The following is an 18,159-nucleotide window of genomic DNA, read 5'->3' on the forward strand; positions in this document are numbered from 1 at the left end:
CTGCCGTTTTGTTTGCTTGGTTGTTGGTTGGTTGGGTTTTTCTCACCAGAGGAAACTTTTATTGATGAGTTTAGCTCCCCAAACCAAAAAACTCTGTACCCACTTACAGTCTCCCCTCCGAGACCACGTGGCCTCACCTGGGGAAGGGGTTGTAACTCGTCTTGTTTGCCAAAGCCCAGTCTTTCCCCTGCATGTGCAGCCTAACTTAGAGGCTCAGCAGCAATACTGTGGTTCCCCTGGTCCCACCAGCAAGTTCTGCTGCAGCTCTTGGTAACAATTGTGGGTGAAGGGGTGAGGGAAGCAGTTAGAGGAGCAAGAAGAGCGACACACAGGAAAACAGGATCGTAGCCTATCCAAGGTCCCTTTGTCCAGCCTCAGTCGCTTGAGCCTTCATTGGCTGCTGTGGGGACACAGCCAGGAGCGCAGTTTCCAGGCTCTCGGCCTCACTGGAAAGGTGCTGGCTCGGGTAGTAAATGGCCATCGACTGTGATTGGATGGCCATCAGCTGTGGCTAGTTGGCCGTCAGCTGTAACCAGTGAGCCATTGGCCACGAATATAACTGCTGTGGCTACGCTAGCAGCAAATGGGGGGCTGGCAAGGAGATGGTGGCTGAGCCTGCAAGCGCGGACTGCAGTTAGCAGGGCGGGAGTGCTGATCGGGTGGCTCCTGCTTCCTGTGTGTCCAACCCAGCGCCAGCGAGAAGATAGCAGTATGACTCCCCTACCTGTGGCTCCGTGGGTGTTCCTTTTTGGCCTCACCATGTCCTGCGTTCTTATGTGGGGGCGGGACCGGAGACCCCGCCTGACACCCCGCATGATAGCTGCATTTCTCTTTCTGCTGAATCACAACCTTTTTGACTCAGACCGGGGGTTCCCGCCGCCGGTCATGGACCAGCCCCAGAGACGTGAGACGCGCTGGTCCAAACTTGGGCACGTTCCTGACCCTGAAAGCCTTCAAGGGAGGGCTCGGGCGTATTTCGCCCTCCCTGTACATCTCGGCTGTTTTTCCCTCCAGTTCAGCAACTGCAGTTTCTGCAGCAGTAGCGGGATATGTGACAGGAATGTCAGACGCGTATTTGAGGAGATGGTGGATGTACCAGCATTTCCCAAACCACCGAGTCCCTTCCTTGCTGGTCTCCAGTAGGAGCCATTCACGTCCGCAGCCGTGTTCTCCACAGACCGGATAAGAGCCTGATGTTCCTCCATGAGTCGCTACACCCCATCGGAGGGTCCGGCTTAGTCTTCATCACCAGGATCTCAGACACGACAGGCCGGGCGGCCGAGGGCCTGGGCATTCATCTTGCGTAACGGGGAGCCACGGATGGCTCTTGAGGGGAGGCAGGCCACCGGATCAGCACTGCGCACAGACCTACAAAAGACCTGTCACACGGGCCTGGTGGGCAGGACTGAAGGCGGGGGACTGAGAAGAGGGCTCAGTGTCGGGAGGGCAAGAGGACCCTCCCCTGAAGTGCCCGACCCTCCGTGCCCTCCCCAGGGTTCATCTGCCTCCGGCCTCACAGCACCCCACTCCCCACCTGGACTCCCACTTTCCTGCTGTCCACCCACCTCTGGATTTCCGGAAAGCTTATTTGGTAGGAGTCCCATGTGCACACACTCTATTTTAAGAAGCGAAACTTGGTTCCATTGGAAAGTCTCGAGCAGTCCATTTTAATTTAAAAAGTTAATGTTATTAAAATAGGCCAAGAAACTGCTGAAGGAATCTGTGATGTTTTCCCTCCGTCAATTGCTTCAGTGTTTTGTGACCCGACAAAATATTGGTGTCTGTACCGCGGTGTTTCCCAAAATCCACCTCCTCTCCCACATCCCCAGAGCTCAGGGTCACAGTCAGTGTTCCTACACAACCTACGGGGTAGCCCAGGGAGCCGGCGTCTCCTGGGGAGCCCTGGCTGGACTCCCCCGCACTGGGGCCCTTTCTTACCTCCTTCTTCCATGTCCCAGAGGGAAAGCCAGCCAGACAGCCAATACCCCAGTGTCCCATCACAGGGGATCATAGGACCCGTGCCTGTCACCTCCGTGAATCCTCAGCTGCCCTGTGGGGTGGGCACCCAAATGCCACAGGGATCAGAGCCTTTGCACTCACTGTTCCCTCTACCTGGAAAGAAGTCTCCTCGCCGGAGTTCCCCATGCTTCGCTCCCTTCCTTCCCTGAGTCCCCCCCGCCCCCCCCCCCCCCACCCCCCCCGTGGCTCACATGGGGCCCCTCCCCTCCCCTCACATTCCCGTGGGGTCATCCCCAATTTTCCAATGTCCAGGCCACTTGGCCACTCACCCTTCCTGGAACCCTTCCCCCTTCGTAAAAATGAAGTGCCGGCCCCTGACGGTGTCAGCTATCCTGTGACTGATAATAACCCTATCACACAGCAATTAGCGGTCACTGCAGTGCCTGCTTCACAAAGGACATTGGAATCCCTTCAATTCTTTTTACAGAAAACTTCACGGGGCCACACTAGGGGCACACGTGTAGAAGGCATCGGAAAATGCAGAGAAACGAACCAGCACAGGTCTCCGGGTGCCTCCCCCAAGGCCAGGGGCTCCTGGGGGGGGCGGGACAGCCCCATCTTCTCTGTGCCCAGCTCCTGGCATAGGGCCAGAAGGGAGACACTCGGGTCCGTCTGAGAGAACGTGGGGACAGACGGGCCCAGGCTGGGGTCCTAGTTCTCCCGCCGATGGCGGTGTGTGACTCAGTCAGTTCTTTTAAACAGCTTCATTGAGGCGTGATCAGTCCTCAGATAACTGCACACGTTTAACGTGTACAATTTGCTGACACCGTGATGCTGTCACCGCAGTCAAGGTCACAGACACCCCCCCCCCCCGAGTTTCCTTGTCCCTCTGTTCTGTTCTTTTTCAGTGTGGTAAGAACACAGCATGAGACCTACCCTGTTAACAAGTTTCAAAGCGCAGAATACTGTGTTAGCTACAGGCCCGACGTACACAGAGCTCTCTAGAACTTACTCATGTAGCATAACTGAGGTCGCTCGTTGAATACTGAGGTACGACTGCCGAACAAGAATCCTGTGTGTCTGAGGAGTACAGCTCAGTGTTCTGACACAGATGCATTGTGACAGAATCACCATTATCCAGAGAAGCCACAAATCCATCCCCTCGGTTCCGTTTCCTTTTTGTGGTGAGGACAATGAGGACCTCCCCTTTAGCCAATTTGGAGTACACAATGCAGGATTGTAACTATAGCCACTGCTTCACTTAGATCCCCAAGCCTTATTCATCTTACATGACTTAGGTCCTTGGACCAGTGTCTCCCCATTTTCTCTGCCCGTTCCTGGCACCCGCCGTTCTGCTCTCTGCTTCTACGAGTCTGACTGTGTCAGATTCCACCGAGAAGTGATGTCATACAGTATTTGATTTTCTGTACCTGACTTATTTCACCCAGTGTCGTGTCCTTCAGGTTCATCCATCGTGTCGCAAAGGCAGGACTTTCTTCTTTTTAAAGCCTGAATAATATTCCACTGCATGTGTGCTCCACATTTTCTTTATCCACTCACCTGTGGATGGACACTTGGGGTGTTTCCACGCCTCGGCTACGGTGAGTAATACTGCACTGAACATGGGGGTGCCTGATGTCACTTCCTTTGGATAAATACCCAGAAGCGGGATTGCTGCGCCATACGTTTGCTCTATTTTTAATTCTCTGAGGAACCTCCACACTGTTTTCCCACAGCGGCTGCAGCCATTTACATTTCCCACCAACGGTGCACAAGGTTCCAATTTCTCCACATCAGGTGACACTATTTATTTATTTATTTATATTTATTTATTTAATAACAATTATGCTAACAGGTGGGAGGTGGTATCTCATTGTGGCTTTGATTTGCATTTCCCTGATGATTAGTGATGCTGAACACTTTTTGTGGTCATTTGTCTTCTTTAGAGACGTGTTTAAGCCCTTTGCCCATTTTAATGAGGTTTTTTTGCTATTGAGTTTTATGAGTTCCTTATAGATTTGGAAAATTAACCCCTCATCAAATATAGGGTCCACAAATGTTTTCTCCCATTCCATAGTTTGTCTCCTTATTCTGTGGATTGTCTCCTTTGTTGTGCAGAGGCTTTCAGTTGGATGCGGTCCCACTTGTCTGTCGCCTGTGGTTTTGATGTCACATCCAAGAAATCACCGCCAAGTCAATTTCTTTCTTTCATGGGTCTCAGGCTCCTCTTTGCATGTTGAGGGTGATGATGCCCAATCTGTTAGTGAAGGTACGTTTTGCTGTGGTAACAGAAAGGCCCCGAAACACATTGTGGCCATTTGTCAAACAGGATAGCCGTCAATTTCTTGCTCACAGAGCCTCCCCAGGCAGGTGGTTGATGGGTGGTACGGCGCCTCCCCTGCCGCTGTGTTGAGTCCTGGGTCCTCACTCTGTCTCCCTGTGGCTCCACCTCCCATCACCACCTGCATCCAGCTGAGGGGAAGGAAAGCGAGCGCACAGAGCGGGGCACCTGCTTCTGCAAAGGCTCGGCCCAGACATGGCACGTCTCACTTCCCCTCACCTCCCTCTTGTCAGAGCTCAGTCATGGAGCTGCTACCAAGTGTGAGGGAGGCTGGGGAATGTCTTCTAGTCGAGTGCCAGGAGGACAAGCAGCATGTGGACGGTGACAGACAGCTCACCCTCTCAGCCACGTGCTTAGGGCTGTTGTAAAGGTTAAGAACAAAGAATGGAATGAATGTGCAGACACATTTGGTCGTGGGACGCAGAGATCAGCATCACTACCTGGATCCCTAATAAATGTTTGCTTAAAAATGAATGTTGAATGAAAGAAGCATTTTTATTGGATGGATGGGTGGATGGATGGATGGATGATGGATGGATGATGGATGGATGGATGGGTGGATGGATGGATGGATGGATGGATGGGTGGATGGATGATGATGGATGGATGGGTGGATGGGTGGATAGGATAGGTGAATGGGTAGATGGGTGGATGAGTACAGGGGTGGATGGGTGGGTGAATTGATGGATAAATGGAGGGATGGATTGAAGGATGACCGAGTGTCCAGAGATGGAGGCATGGGTTGGCTTCTGAAGAAGTGACTAGACCTGGGCAATCAGAGAACAACAGAGTTCCTGACAGGGTGGGGACACCATGAGGGTGAAATATCACCTTGGCCCAAGGGCAGTCTTGATGGCTCGGTAGGTGGAAGTTTCCAGTGCCGTGTCCTTGCTGGGCCAGTGGAATGCCCCTTGTTTGATTGCATTCCGTGGGCAATGGGGACCAGATTCCTCAGTAGGGCAGAATGTGGGGCCCTCTGAGTTGGCAAGAGGTGGCCTCAAAGCTGACAGTGACAGACGTTGAAGCAGGTCCTCTCTTGTCATGCCGAGCAACTGGTGACCTGCAAGTTAAATATGAAAATGTTCAGATGACATTAGGCCCTGACACAATGCGACAGGAGCCCAGGAAGGGGAAGTTAAGGGTGACAGGTCTTCCCTTCCCAGCTTTGGAGCAACACAAAGGCCATCTTTTCTCCAGAGGAAAGGCGTCCCACCCTGTTCACGTCACTTCAGGGCACCACAGAGAGCCGGGGCTGGGCTGGGCTGCTCTGTGTCGCTCGACTCATTAAAGGAAATGTTGTCATCGCATGTTTCCAGCCCAGACGGTGGCGGCTTCAGTACCCAGAGGCCCCACGAGCGGAATGGGTGGCCTGTCCCTGCAGGTTGGTGAAGGGCGTGCGTCCTCCTACAATAGAGAGGAAATGAAACATGAACAGGTTTTCCTCCCCAGAACAATGGCTGAGCTTGTCAACCTCAGACCGGGGCAGAGGTACATCTGGGCCAGGACGCGTGGGTGGGCAGGAGGGAGTGGACGGGTCACGCCCTCCCCACAACACCCCGCCTCAGTGTCCTCCTCTGTGAAACGGGAATAGCAGTGGCAAGGGAGGCAGTGATGCCAGCCGCCTGGAGCTGCCCGTCAGTGTCCGGGTCTGAGCACACGCCTGTTAGGGGCACGAGGGGTGGATGATCCACACCCAGGCTGGGACCTGAGGTGGTGGGCGGGGGACGAGGGCTTCTCCTGGATAGGGCCCCCCACCCCATGCGTCTCCGCTGCTGGAGGAGGGGTGTAGCAGGGAGAGGTCCCTGTTCCAACCAGGTGGGGTTTGGACTTGAAAGCTTCGAGTCCTGCAATGGGGGGGAGTTGGATCTATTTTTGCTGTGGTTTCTGCCTGAAAGGGCACAGATGGCAATTCAGGCAGGGGGCTGGCTCTGGCCCGAGACTGAGACAGGGGGCCACTGGGCTCGTAGTCCAGGTGCTCTGTTCCATGTCAGCTCGCTGCCTCGCTCATCCCGGGCCCCACCAGACAGTGACAGGGCCGAGCGTGGGTCATGCTGCTCCCAGCTCCAGGACAAGTCTGTGAACCGTGTATCAGACGGAACAGGCCCAGCTTTGGAGGGACAGGCGTTATAGGCCCTGGAGGAGCAGGACGTGTTCTGAACGGAGGGGTGGGATGGTGGGTGGGTGGCAGTGTGTGGCTGGGGTCAGCCAGGACCTCACCGGGTAGACGCCCCGTGGGGAAGATGGAGAGAGCCACATGGACATCACAGGAAGGCCTAGTGCACGGAGGACACGTGGCCCTGAGCCTGGGCACACCCAGATTACCAGAGCGCAAAGCCCCCTTCATCCACGCCGACCCGCCTCCAGCCATGAGCCCCCATCCGACCTCAGCCCCCACTGCTGACCCTGACCCCGGCTCTCCCTTCCCTGCCCTCTCCTTTAGGATCCAAGTTGAGCCGTTCCCCTAAAATGGAGAAGGGGTGACGGCCCCTGCCTGCAGACCAGACTAAGTGTCCCCAGGGGCCTTTGAGGGGCAGTGCAAACACAGACAGGAGCAGGGCTGCCAGGCGGTGGGGGCTCTGAGCTGCCAGTGTGTCCCTGTGCCCTCCACCCCCGTCGCCTTGGTTTGCGGAGCTCGGGGTGGGGTGGGGGTGGGGGGGGGACACTTCGTAAGCCCTCGGGCAGCTTGCAGCTCTGTGGTTCGCTAGCAGTGTGGCCTCTGAACCCAGCCCCTCCCCATGGAAAGGGCGATCGCGGCACTGAGCTCTGAGGGCTGTCAGAACTGCGTGCGGTTGTAATTAGGTATCGATCCAGTAATTTGTGAAATTAATTCGTTAAATGAAGACAAACCCAGTATAGAAAAAAGAAGGATGGAGGGTGGGGGAAGGCTGAATGACGCTGTCTGGTGTTCATGGGACAGCCCGGAGGTGGCAGGGACCTGGAGGCAGGTAGGAGCCTCCAGCTTCAGGTGCCGTGGGACCCAGACCCTGCACAGCTGCTGTGCTTCTGCTTCTACGCCTGTGCTCGTGTGTGACAGTCACGCTCTCTGTGATCGAGTGTCTGCACCAGCCATCTCCATGATACCCTTACCTGGCCACAATGGTTCCTGCCTTCATGCTTATGATCTCTGCTCTTCCAGGCCTTCACCTCCAGCCCAAACAGTGCCACCTCCAGGAAGCCCTCCTGGTTGCTGCTTTCCTCCTTCACAGCATTTTCTGAGTGCGTCTCCTTGCTGCATGTGTAGCTCCCTCTCCCTCACATGGAGAGCAGGCCCCTCCCTGCAGCCAAGGGCTCTGGGAATGTGTGTGGACTGGCCTGGTTTGCGTCAGGGTTGAGAAGGGGTCCTGTTCACCAAGGGAGGTGGAGAGGCCCTTGCACCTAAGCCAGGTTCGCAAAGCCCACCCAATCTGGCCCCACCTGAGCCTCCTCGCAGCCTGGGGGCTGAGCTGGTCAGGGATGGGCTCCCAGGGGAGCTGGGGGAGCCTCCGGCGACCTGCTCAGTTAGCACCCAGCAGGTGGAGGGAAGGGAGGAAAAGGAGATGACGCCAGATTAAGAGAGAAAGAGATGCAGAGGAAGAGAAAGGATGGGCAGAGGCAGGGCAGGGCTGCCTCAGTCGGCCCTGGGTCCTTCAGTGCCTCGGTTTCCCCTCTTTGAAGCCTCCAGGCCCCTCCTGCCCCGTTTGGCGAGCCTTGCTGGGAGCAGCCCTGGGCGGCTGCCGTCACAAGGCTGGTTGTGCAGCGAAGACAAAGGCTGTCCTGGGTCCCTGTGCTCACTTGCCGGTGAATTTACGCACTAGGTGGGTGGCACCTGCACAATCCATTGACAGAGCCTCGCGCTCAGACCAGAGGACACTGGGGACTCAGGGCCAGGCGGGGAGGGCCTGCCCCGAGAGGCTCAGGGCCTCAGGCCCTGTGTCCCGGGAAAGGCGTGGAGGAAGCCAGGAGCACGTGCTGACGTTTTACTCATTCTAACCTCAACCCCAGGCCCGGGGGCATCGTGCTGATTCCCCGTCAGGGTCCAAGAGGTGAGGTGGCTAGTTCAAGGTCACCTGGGACGTAGCTGAATCTGAATTCAAACCAGCTCAGGCTGACTCCCGACCCGCTCTTCCTGCCCGTCCCACTGTCCAGGGAAGAGTCCGCTGGCTTCTTGGGCCTCACTTTCCCCATGTGCAATAGGAGGTTGGGCCAGATATTTCCTGGGGGGCCCTCCTCTCTGGCAGTGAGAGCAGGTAACTGTGTGGTTGTTGGGAAGAAAAGAATAAAAGCTGGGTGCTCAGTTTCTCCTCCCACCCAGCGCCGGGGGTGCAGCCAGCTGCCTATAATTACATGCGATTAAAATGCAAACCTGCAGGTCCAGAGCTGAGGTCTCACCAGCCTGCAAGCTTCCACAGCGAGTGTCGCAGCACCTAGGGAATGTGGTCCCCTGCATTTCCAGCTGTGCGCACATCTCTGTTTTGGATTTTATTTTATTTGTTTCATTAACTCAGCTCCGACACAGTAGTGCAGGGAGCACCAGGCCCCCACGCTCGGTCCAAGCAAGTGTGATGGATGGACCGGAGGCTGGCTTCGTTCTCACTGCTTGGGGGCCTCCCTGCGGGCGAGGCAGGACGGCCACACTTGCAGTGGACGTGCTGGACACCGAGGTCACAGGGTCGGGGCTACATTGTGCTGCTCCTGGCGTGACGTCCTGTGTCCAGCACTTCTGTGCATCCTCATGACCCGGCAAGAAGCCGGATGCCCCCTCATTCTACAGCCGGGGCACCTGAGGCTGAAGACACACAGGGAGCTGCCCAGGGCCACCCATCTCGGCAGGGGTGGAGCCAGGCTGACACTCCTGCGCTTCCTCCTCTTCCTCAGAGTGTCTTCGCTCCCTAATCTTGGGGTGCCGTGGCAGAAACCTGAATCAAGGACAGACTGGCCTTGGGCACTGACCTCACCGGCGTGTCTCCACCGGCCACAGGCAGGGGCACCCATACGGAACCCTTCTTCCCCTCTCTCTGCAAAACTGGATTTTGTTTGTTTGTTTGTTTGTTTCTGATTTAAAAGTAGCGTGTTCATTGTAGAGACTATGGGTAACATGAAAAACATGAGGAAGATAATAAAAAGCGCCTGTAACTCCACCTAGACATACCTCTGGTGTCATTTTTAGCTTGTCTTTTCCAATCTTTTGAGCTGCTCATATGTATAAGACGAGACCTACGTGCAGATAGAAGCCCCGGAGGCAGCAGCTGAGAAGCAAGCCCTGCACTTCACACCACGGGGTCCTGTGCTACCTGCTCTTCATCCTTGGGTGGCCTTTAGTGTGATGCTAATCTGAGCACGCTCCCTCCTCAACACCTGACATGGCTGTCGTCCCCTTGGGACCTTTGGGGCTGAGAGGAGGGAAAAATGTGAGAGCGGCCGCAACCGTGGGGATCTGGGCCACCACCACGGCAACCATCACTGTTGCGACCATCGCTGTCAGGAGGAGGGAAATGTCGCAGAGGAACAACACCGACCCTCCTCCATCTGTTCACTGTGTCCCATGGGGAGTGACAGGACCTCCTGTGAGGACGGTTGGGCGTTAAGCGAGTGCAGAGAAAAACACTAGCATTGAGAAGAACCGGGAAGGGTGATGCATGGGCGGGGCTGAGATGCGGTCCCTGCCCCAGGCCGGCAGGCGTGGCTCTCTGGCAGTGGCTGCGTCCTCGGGTAGCAGAGGGGACCCTGTGCCAGTCAGCTATGGGCATAATGACGCTCGGTAACAAACAGCCCAAACCCCAGGGGCACAGAAACGTCAATACTCATGAGTCTGCAAGACTCAGATGCGATTGACAATCACGCCGCACATCGTGGTTGTTTCTCCTTATTCTCCTTCATCCAGAACATTCCCGCCACGCTCTGGTCCTCCATGACCTGTACATATTTGAAGTGTCCAGGCCGCTGTGGTACATACAGTTCTGCTTCTAAAGGCAAAGCAGAATGAGCCAGACCCTGACCCTTTCCCTGACCCTCTCCCCCCAGGAGGAGCTGGACCAGACCTGGAGGAGCGTCTGCAGGAAAGTGGCACCTGGGGCCCAGAGTCTGTGTTCAGGCTCCTGAAAAAGTACCTGAGTTAAGAAAACAAATGCACACAGTGAAATCTCATCTCCTCTCTCTAGAATGTGCTCAGGGTATCGCGCAGCCTCTTCACGCCTGCTCCCAGCAACCCAGCCACACAAACCAACAGTGGGGTGAGCCCAAGGAGCAGGGTGACCAGCTCTGGCCCCAGCAGCTCTGCAGCCACAGGTACCTGGGATGGATTTTGACTGCTCGTGCGGCTTATTATGCCAATGAGTCATTACTGCGCTAAGCTGGCAGAGGTGTCCAGTGACACTGATGTCACTGGAAGTCCTTTTGCCCTCATCCCTTTCGGAATCAGGGGAAGCTCATCTGTGGCCCCAGTTTGTAACCGAGGAAACTGAGTCTCAGAGAGAAGCGACCTGGGCCAGGTCCCCGGCTGGTGGACGTCAGCTGTGTTTAGAGGCGGAGTTCTGGGTTAAGCTGTCAGAGCTGGCCGTGGAGGTGGAGGTGAAGTCACCAAAACCCGCGTGCAGAGGGAGAGACCGGCCTGGGCATTTCTGGGAGCAGAGCCGCACAGTGGGGATTCCCCATGCCCGCATGGAAACAGGAGTTCAGTGCTGGCCACACTGGACTTGGGACAGACGCAGAGGCCCCCAGTCTCCACCCCCACCCCCCAGCTCCCCCCACCCCCCAGGGATTCCACCTGACCTCCCCTTCTCGCTGGGACTTTTCTCCCTCCGCCGTCCCCTTTGCCTCCCCAGAGAACTGTCTGGCAAGGCCCCTGCGACACCCCTCTTCTTGTCATTCTCTGTTCCCATGTTACGGCAAACACTGTTCCCACCTATTAGTGGGCAGCCATTACTTCCCAGGAAGCCACCGTGCGTCCCGGACCTTTGCCCTGGAAGGTTCCAGGCATGGCTGTCTGGGCTCCGGTCCCAGCAGCAGACCTGCCCTCTCCCCACAGCCTCCCTGACTGTTAGAGGCCCCAGAATTTGAGGTCTGGGAAAAGCAGCGCTCTGGAGTCACACCCTTTGTGAGTTTAACCACAGCCCCCCTGTACAGACCCTGTGACCCCATCCCTGCCCGGTGGCTGACCACGCCTCCCTCAGCCTCCACGCCCTCTTCTGTAAAAAGGGACAAATAGTCTCCGTCCCCGGAAGGTGGTAGGGCCAGCGAGCTGAGACGGTGTGTCCAGAGCACGCAGTGCTGGCCTACACACGCGTCCTGGCGCATCCAGCAGGAGCTCAGCTGGGGCTGCCGTCCGCTTCTGGTGCGAGTTCTCTCCCTGGTTTGCAGTCTTCTCTCCGTGTCGTCACCCAGCTTTTCCTTGGTGCCTGTGTGTGGCCAGAGCAGAGCTCTGCTCTCTTCCTCTTCTTATTAGGGCCCCAAAGCCACCCCGGGGACCCCACCCTCACGACGTCATCTCACCCTGCTCACAGCCCACGGCCCCCGCTCCACACGCCGTCCCACGGGGGTTAGCAGCGATCCCACTGTCCCCCACTGTCATCCTCCAGGCTCTGAGCACCTTGGTTGCTGGGGCCACGCCACCATCCATGGCGACAATCACAGCTTCACCTACAGGAGATCTTGGTCACGGCCCGTAGGTTAATGAGAGGTTGAACCTCCCTGTCCTTCCATGAGGGGCTGTCCCAGATCCTCTCCCTCTGGAAAGCCTGCGATCTCCCCCGGGGCTGCAGACTTGACCTTTGGAAGCTGCCTGGAGCCTCACGGCGTTCTGTTTCGGCTCTCATCGAGGGACAGTACATCTGCTTGAAATCTTCTCTCCAGACTCAAAGACTATGCCTTTTGCGAGACCCTAATGAGAGCCCCCGGGAGTGCCAGCTGCTTTGGGGATCCTCTGCTCGGTTGAAGGACAGCCTGATCGAGTCCAGAACCCACAGGAACCCACTCCCCTCTCCTAAGTGAGGCAAACTTCACCACAGCTGCTTTCGTGCCTGGTTCGCCCCAAAGTGTGGAAGGCATTTTCCTGCACCACATTTTCTTTCCAAGATAACTCATTTGAGAAGGTCTGTGTGCTTCCTAATAGGAACAAGGGGGTGCTGAAAGGTATTTCTTCCTCAGCCAATTCAGTTACCGGCCTCCCATCGGATTCACTCTGCAGATTTCAAATTGATTTAGGGTTTCCGTGGAGTTTGCTGAGCACGGTTCCAGCTAATTGAGGCAATTTCTGAGCATCACGGGAGCAGCTGACTCCCCAAGAAAGGGCAGAGCAGAGACGCCGGAAGTCTGGTCCCCATGGCGGGCACATGAGACTCAGCGTTTTGGTGGCTCTTCTGATGGCAGTCTCCTCACTTCAGGTTTGCTTGTCATCAGGAGCCAGGTCTGCCAGCCTGGCCAGCTGTCCATCTTCCCCATCCCGGGGCTCTGGGATAAGCTTGCCCTGCTCCTCCCCCGCCTTGGGTTGGGCTCACCTGGATGCCCTTCCACCTCGTGCTGCATCTGAGCCAGTTGCTGGCGCGCCTCCGCGCCTCCAGCTGCACGTCCTGCCTCCCCCAGCTCACCCCGTGCTGGAAGGTGTGCAGAATCCCCGGGGCACCCCGTTAGCCTGTAGCATCCCCTGAAGGAGGTCTGGGGGTGCCCAGGAGTGTCTATTTCTAGCACATCCCCAAGGTATGCCAGTGCAACAGGTCCACGGAGCACACAGGGCTGGGAGATGGGTCCCGGGAGGCAGCTGGTCTCTGGGGCCTTCCCTGTGCTTACTTGTATCAGTGTCCCTTTCAACACCCTCCGTATCGGGTAGAATGCAGAGCTCCATCTCGGGGGTACAGCTACTCTGAGGCTGTGAGGAGTATCTAACGGGAAGGCTCTCCAGGTGCCTGGCCCACGGGACAGTACTCAGTCCTCGCCACAAACCCGAGCAGGTGTCCCACGGGGCAGCCTGCGGGGTCTCTGCTCCCGCTCCCCACATAAGAACGCAGGACACGGTGAGGCCAAAAAGGAACACCCACAGAGCCATAGGTAGGAGAGTCACACCACTATAGTCTCACTGGAGGCTGGATTCACACGACATGCAACCTGTTGTCTGCTTTTCTGCCAACTGACCGACGACTCTCCTCGACTCCCCTCAACTCTCCTCGGCTCTCCTCCCCAATGTAGCCGCGGCAGTTATATCAGTGGCCACTGGCTCAATGGCTACAGCTGACAGCCAACGAGCCACAGCTGATGGCTATCCACTACCCGAGCCAGCACCCTTCCACATGAGGTCGAGAGCCTGGAAACTGCTCTCTGGGGCTCTGTCCCCACAGCGGGGCTTGCTTCAAGACCAGCTCGTCTGCTCTCTGACATCCAGGCACCAGCTCCTGGCGCCCGGCCTGACCACCTCCCAGAAGAGCCTCTTGGGGCCAGCAGGGCAGCACCCCACAGAGCAAGAGCCAGGCCTGCAGCCAGTTTCCTGAGCAGTTTTGCACACTGCGTCCCTTTGTGGTGGCACACTGCCCGGTGGCTCACTGTGCCATGACCTTTCTAGAGCTGAGGAATGGAGAGCGGGCATGTACCAATCTGTCCAAGGGCCTGGGCTGCCCAGGGCACGAGCATCTCGGCGTCGGCCTTGCGGCTGAGCCTCCCTGGCCCCGCTCAGGACCCATAGCTGCCAGGGGTCTGGTCCAGCTGGTCCTGAATGAGCACCGCTGAGCTTGTGCCAGGGGCTCCGCATCACAGTGGAACAGTTCCTTGAGCGCTGCCAAGTCCCAGAGCAGGGGTGCAGTGAGGCTGAGGCTGGGACCCCATAGCCCAGACCATGTGGGGTGAAGCCCTCCCGGACCCGGCTTTCCTGGATCCCTCGGGGAGTTGGTCCATCGCATGCGGGTATGTCGCACCACACGGTGGGAAGGTGCTCCCCAGCCCAGACTGGTGCCCCCCGGCCCTGACATTTGTGGGGCAGACGGGAACAATGGGGCTGGGAGGGGATTGTAGGCAATCCCTTTGGACCCCTGCCAAGAGCATGTGACTGGGAGAGTGGGCCACACTAGCCTCCCAGGACAGGTGAGAAATGGGGGCTGCAGGAAGGTGTACTAGAGTGAATAGTGTCCCCCAAATTCATGTCCACCTGCAACCTCAGAATGTGGCCTCACTGGAAATAGGGTCTTTGCCAGTGGAGTTAGTTAAGATGATGTCCGCCTGCATTTCACGTGGGCCCTAATCTCATATGACTGGTGGCTTCAGAAGAGGGGACACACACGGGGAAGGTGGCCATGTGAGGACAGAGGCAGAGGCTCGAGTGGTGCAACCACAAGCCCAGGAACTCCAACGATGGCCGCTGCCACCAAAAGCTGGAAGAAAGAAGGAGGGCTCCTCCCCTAGAATCCCCAGGGGACATGTGGCCCCCAAAACTGTGAAATAATAAATTTCTGCTATTTTAGGCCTAGTCTGTGGTCATTCGTTGCAACAACCTCGGGAAACTAGTATAGAGGGAAAGTGATTTATTCCAGACACGGCATTAAGCGTCCCATGGCCTTTACGTTACGTGAAACCAAATTCCTCACAAGTTGGTTGGATTTTCCTTGGCCCCGTTGACCAGCCAGGAAGGATGGAGAAGTGTGGTCTCTACCTCTGGAAGACAGATGTGGCTGCAAATAGCTGCCGAGGGCCTGGCCGGAGCAGTACCCTGGGAGGGCAAGGGGTCTCGGGTTTGGCATCTGTAAAACGGTTGTCATGAGAGATTCTAGCCGAATGCTTGTGACGAGCTCAGCATGAGGCGCCCACGGCCACCACTCCATGCTTGTTTGCAATTGTCACAAAGGAAGTGTTTGTAAAGCACTTAACCTGGTCCCTAGCCAGAGTCACCGCGATGCGTGGTGGCTACTATTCTCGCTATTGGCATTGGCACTGTGACAATGGGACGCTTCCCTGTCCTCTTGCCGTTTCAGCCAGGGACCTGGAGGCTGAGACTGAAACACTGGGTGCCACCTCTGACCCCCCCCACAGCAGGTCTCACAGGGGTGTGGCCTGAAGCTGGCACTGCTCAGTCAGATCTCATCCAGCCCCGGGGCCACAGAAGGAGTCACTGAGTGAGCTTTGGGCAGAGGTGTGACACGACCAACTTAGAATCTATTGTATCCCTCTGGAGGGTCTGCTGGCAGGTGGCAGAGAACAGAAAGGAGGCTGCTCCAGCCATCCAGGCAGGACGCTTGCTGGTGCCCCAGGTGACAGGGCCAGTCAGCCAGCAGGACGAGCCATCAGGCATGGCAGGAGAAGAGGAGCCGCTGACAACGACCAAGGCTGGACCTGCGCAGAGCAGAGCCGCCACTTGTGACCGGGAAGACGGCGGAGCAGCAGGCGCGGAGGGACATGGGAGTCTGGTGGGGGCAGGTGCAGTAGGAGAAGCCTGAGCGTCAGACCCCCTGGCGGTTGGATATCTGCTTCAGGGACCCGGGAGCAAGATCCAGCCTGGAGAAGGGCATTAGAGATGGGTCCAAGGTGGACCGCAAAGCCACAATCCTGAGTGAGGTCATCGTAGGAGGGTGAGGGCCCCGGCAGGCACCCCGACACTGGGAGGGTGGGAGAGGAGGAGCCAGCTGCACACCCCAAACGGGATCAGAGAGGGGGCAGCAGGCAGGGCGGCGCCCAGAAGCCAGGCAGGCAGCGCGTTAGGGATGACGAAGCCGGAGAAGGGCTGATGGGTCCAGCATGTGTGGCTGCAGGGGCCACATATGGTCTCAGAAGAGACGAGATGGGGGGGTCTTCTGAAAAAGGTCCCCACTGAAGAGGTTACCTGGAAGGGCCAGGCAATGCCAATCAAGAGTGGAGCGCCAGAAGGAGGGCACTGAGGGACCCACACAGGTGTCTCTGGGGGGGGCCAGCTCTGGATGTCCACGCCCAGGACCTCACTGCCCAGACCGGGGGCCCTTCCAGCCTGATCACCCCTCCCACTCCTGCGCCAAGCGCCCCACCTGGGGTGCAAAGTCTCATCTTAGACTTGCAGGTGGAGTGAGGAGAGAGCTGCTGAGCTAACCCCTTCCCTGTGCATCTGGGGGACACTTCAGGCTCAAAGAGGGCCAAGCTCTCCAGTTTTTGTCTGAGGCTAGACTGGACTTATTACCGGAGTGCTCCGGGAGGAGCTGGCATCACCTGAGATTGACTGGGAGAGTTCTGAGACGCAAGCAGGAGCTCATCTGCGAGGGAAGAAAGAGTTCTAGGGGGCGGATATATGCCTGTGTGCATGTGTGTGTCCACGCATGAGTGTATATGTATGCAAGTGTGTGCCTGCACGCACGCACGTGTCGGGGGTGATGAGATAGAATAAAGCCCCCTGCTTGTCCAGCTTTTCCATAAGCAGTGAGGTCCTCAGAGGCGGCCAAGTGTGATTCTGACCACAGAGTGGGGCAGCGGGGGCGGTGGGCTTCTTGGCGAATGGCATTGGAGGTGAGCCTTGGGAAACGGCTGGGATTTGCAAAGCTGAGAAGGTAAGGTCCTTCCAGGACGGTCAGCAAGAGCACAGGGCTGAGTCAGGGCCAGGGCACAGGGCAAGGGACAGGGTGCAGGGTCCGGTGTCAGGTGCAGGACGCACCCCAGCACACAGCAGTGGGGAGCTGAGGTGGCAGGTGGGAGTCAGCTCCTGGGCCCTGGCGCCCATTGGAGGACTTCTGCACTCTCTCCTGGGGTGACGGGGAGTGAGGGGGCAGCTGAGCAGGGCACAGGCTGCCTCCCCGGATTCTCAGGCTTCAGGGGGCCTGCTGGGCTCCTGTGCCAGGCAGAGCTGAGGAGTGGGGGGTTGGGCACCTGCTGGAATCCTACGGGGCTGCTCAGTGTGGGGAACGAGGAGGGTAATTACCGTTGCTGTCAGGCGGCTTCCTCACCAGCCTTCGAGGCACTTAAAAATAACTTGCACAAAATGAGTCACCTGATCTGCCTGTCGCTTGTAGCAGGCTTGTCTAAGTGCATCCCTGAACCCCGGGGCAGGTGGGATCTCTAATGGGGCAGATAGGAGTTCTAAACAGAGCTCCTAAATCCGGCGTCTTCCTCGGGGCAGCCAGCCATGGGGGGTGTCCCCTTTCCTGTGGCCTGATGCACGAGCCTCTGGGGCCAGCACAAGGGAGCTGCTTCTGTCCACACCTGCCCTTTGCCCGGCAAGCCCTCTGGATGTGCGAGTGGCCCCAGCAGCCCACACGTGCCAGGGCACCTTCGGAGGGCCAGCTGACTGGGGCAGCCCCAGGCTTCTCCTGTGGGCGTTCTGCAGCCGAGGTTAATGTGTGATTCAGAAGGCCAGCTGGGCAGAGTAGTCCGAGGATGGCACAGAGTCCCCCTGCCCCCCCACGCAATGGTCAAACACAGCACCAAACTTGTTTCTATGGTCTGAATGTGTCTCCCCAAAATTCATTTGTTGAAATCCTTACATCCCAAGATAAGGTGAGGCCTTGGGGGGAGGGGTGATTAGGCCAGGAGGCTGGGGCTCCTGTGAAGGGGATTAGTGCTCTTATAAAAGAGGCCCCACAGAGCTCCCTCCCCCTTCCTGCTGAGGTCACAGTGAGAAGACTGCAGGCGTCTGCCACCAGGAAGAGGGTCCCCACAAAGACCCCCATGCTGCCACCCTCATCTGGGGCTTCCAGCCTCCAGGACTGTGAGCAACAAATGTCTGTTGTTTCTGAGCCCCCTGTCTGTGGGATTTTGTTACCGCAGCCTGGACGGATGGGGACACTGATGACCCCATGTGCAATGACAGCAAAGGAAGAGCAAGCACCACAGCCTTTGGGAAAGGAATTGGGACAACGTGTTTTAAAACCTCAGGATTTTCTACTCCTTGTGACCCAGAGCTCCACATGTCGGCTTCTGCCTGAGGAAGAGATCCCAGACGGATGTCAAGT

Source organism: Rhinolophus ferrumequinum, chromosome 5 (genome assembly GCF_004115265.2).
Source record: "Rhinolophus ferrumequinum isolate MPI-CBG mRhiFer1 chromosome 5, mRhiFer1_v1.p, whole genome shotgun sequence".
Lineage (NCBI taxonomy): Eukaryota > Metazoa > Chordata > Mammalia > Chiroptera > Rhinolophidae > Rhinolophus > Rhinolophus ferrumequinum.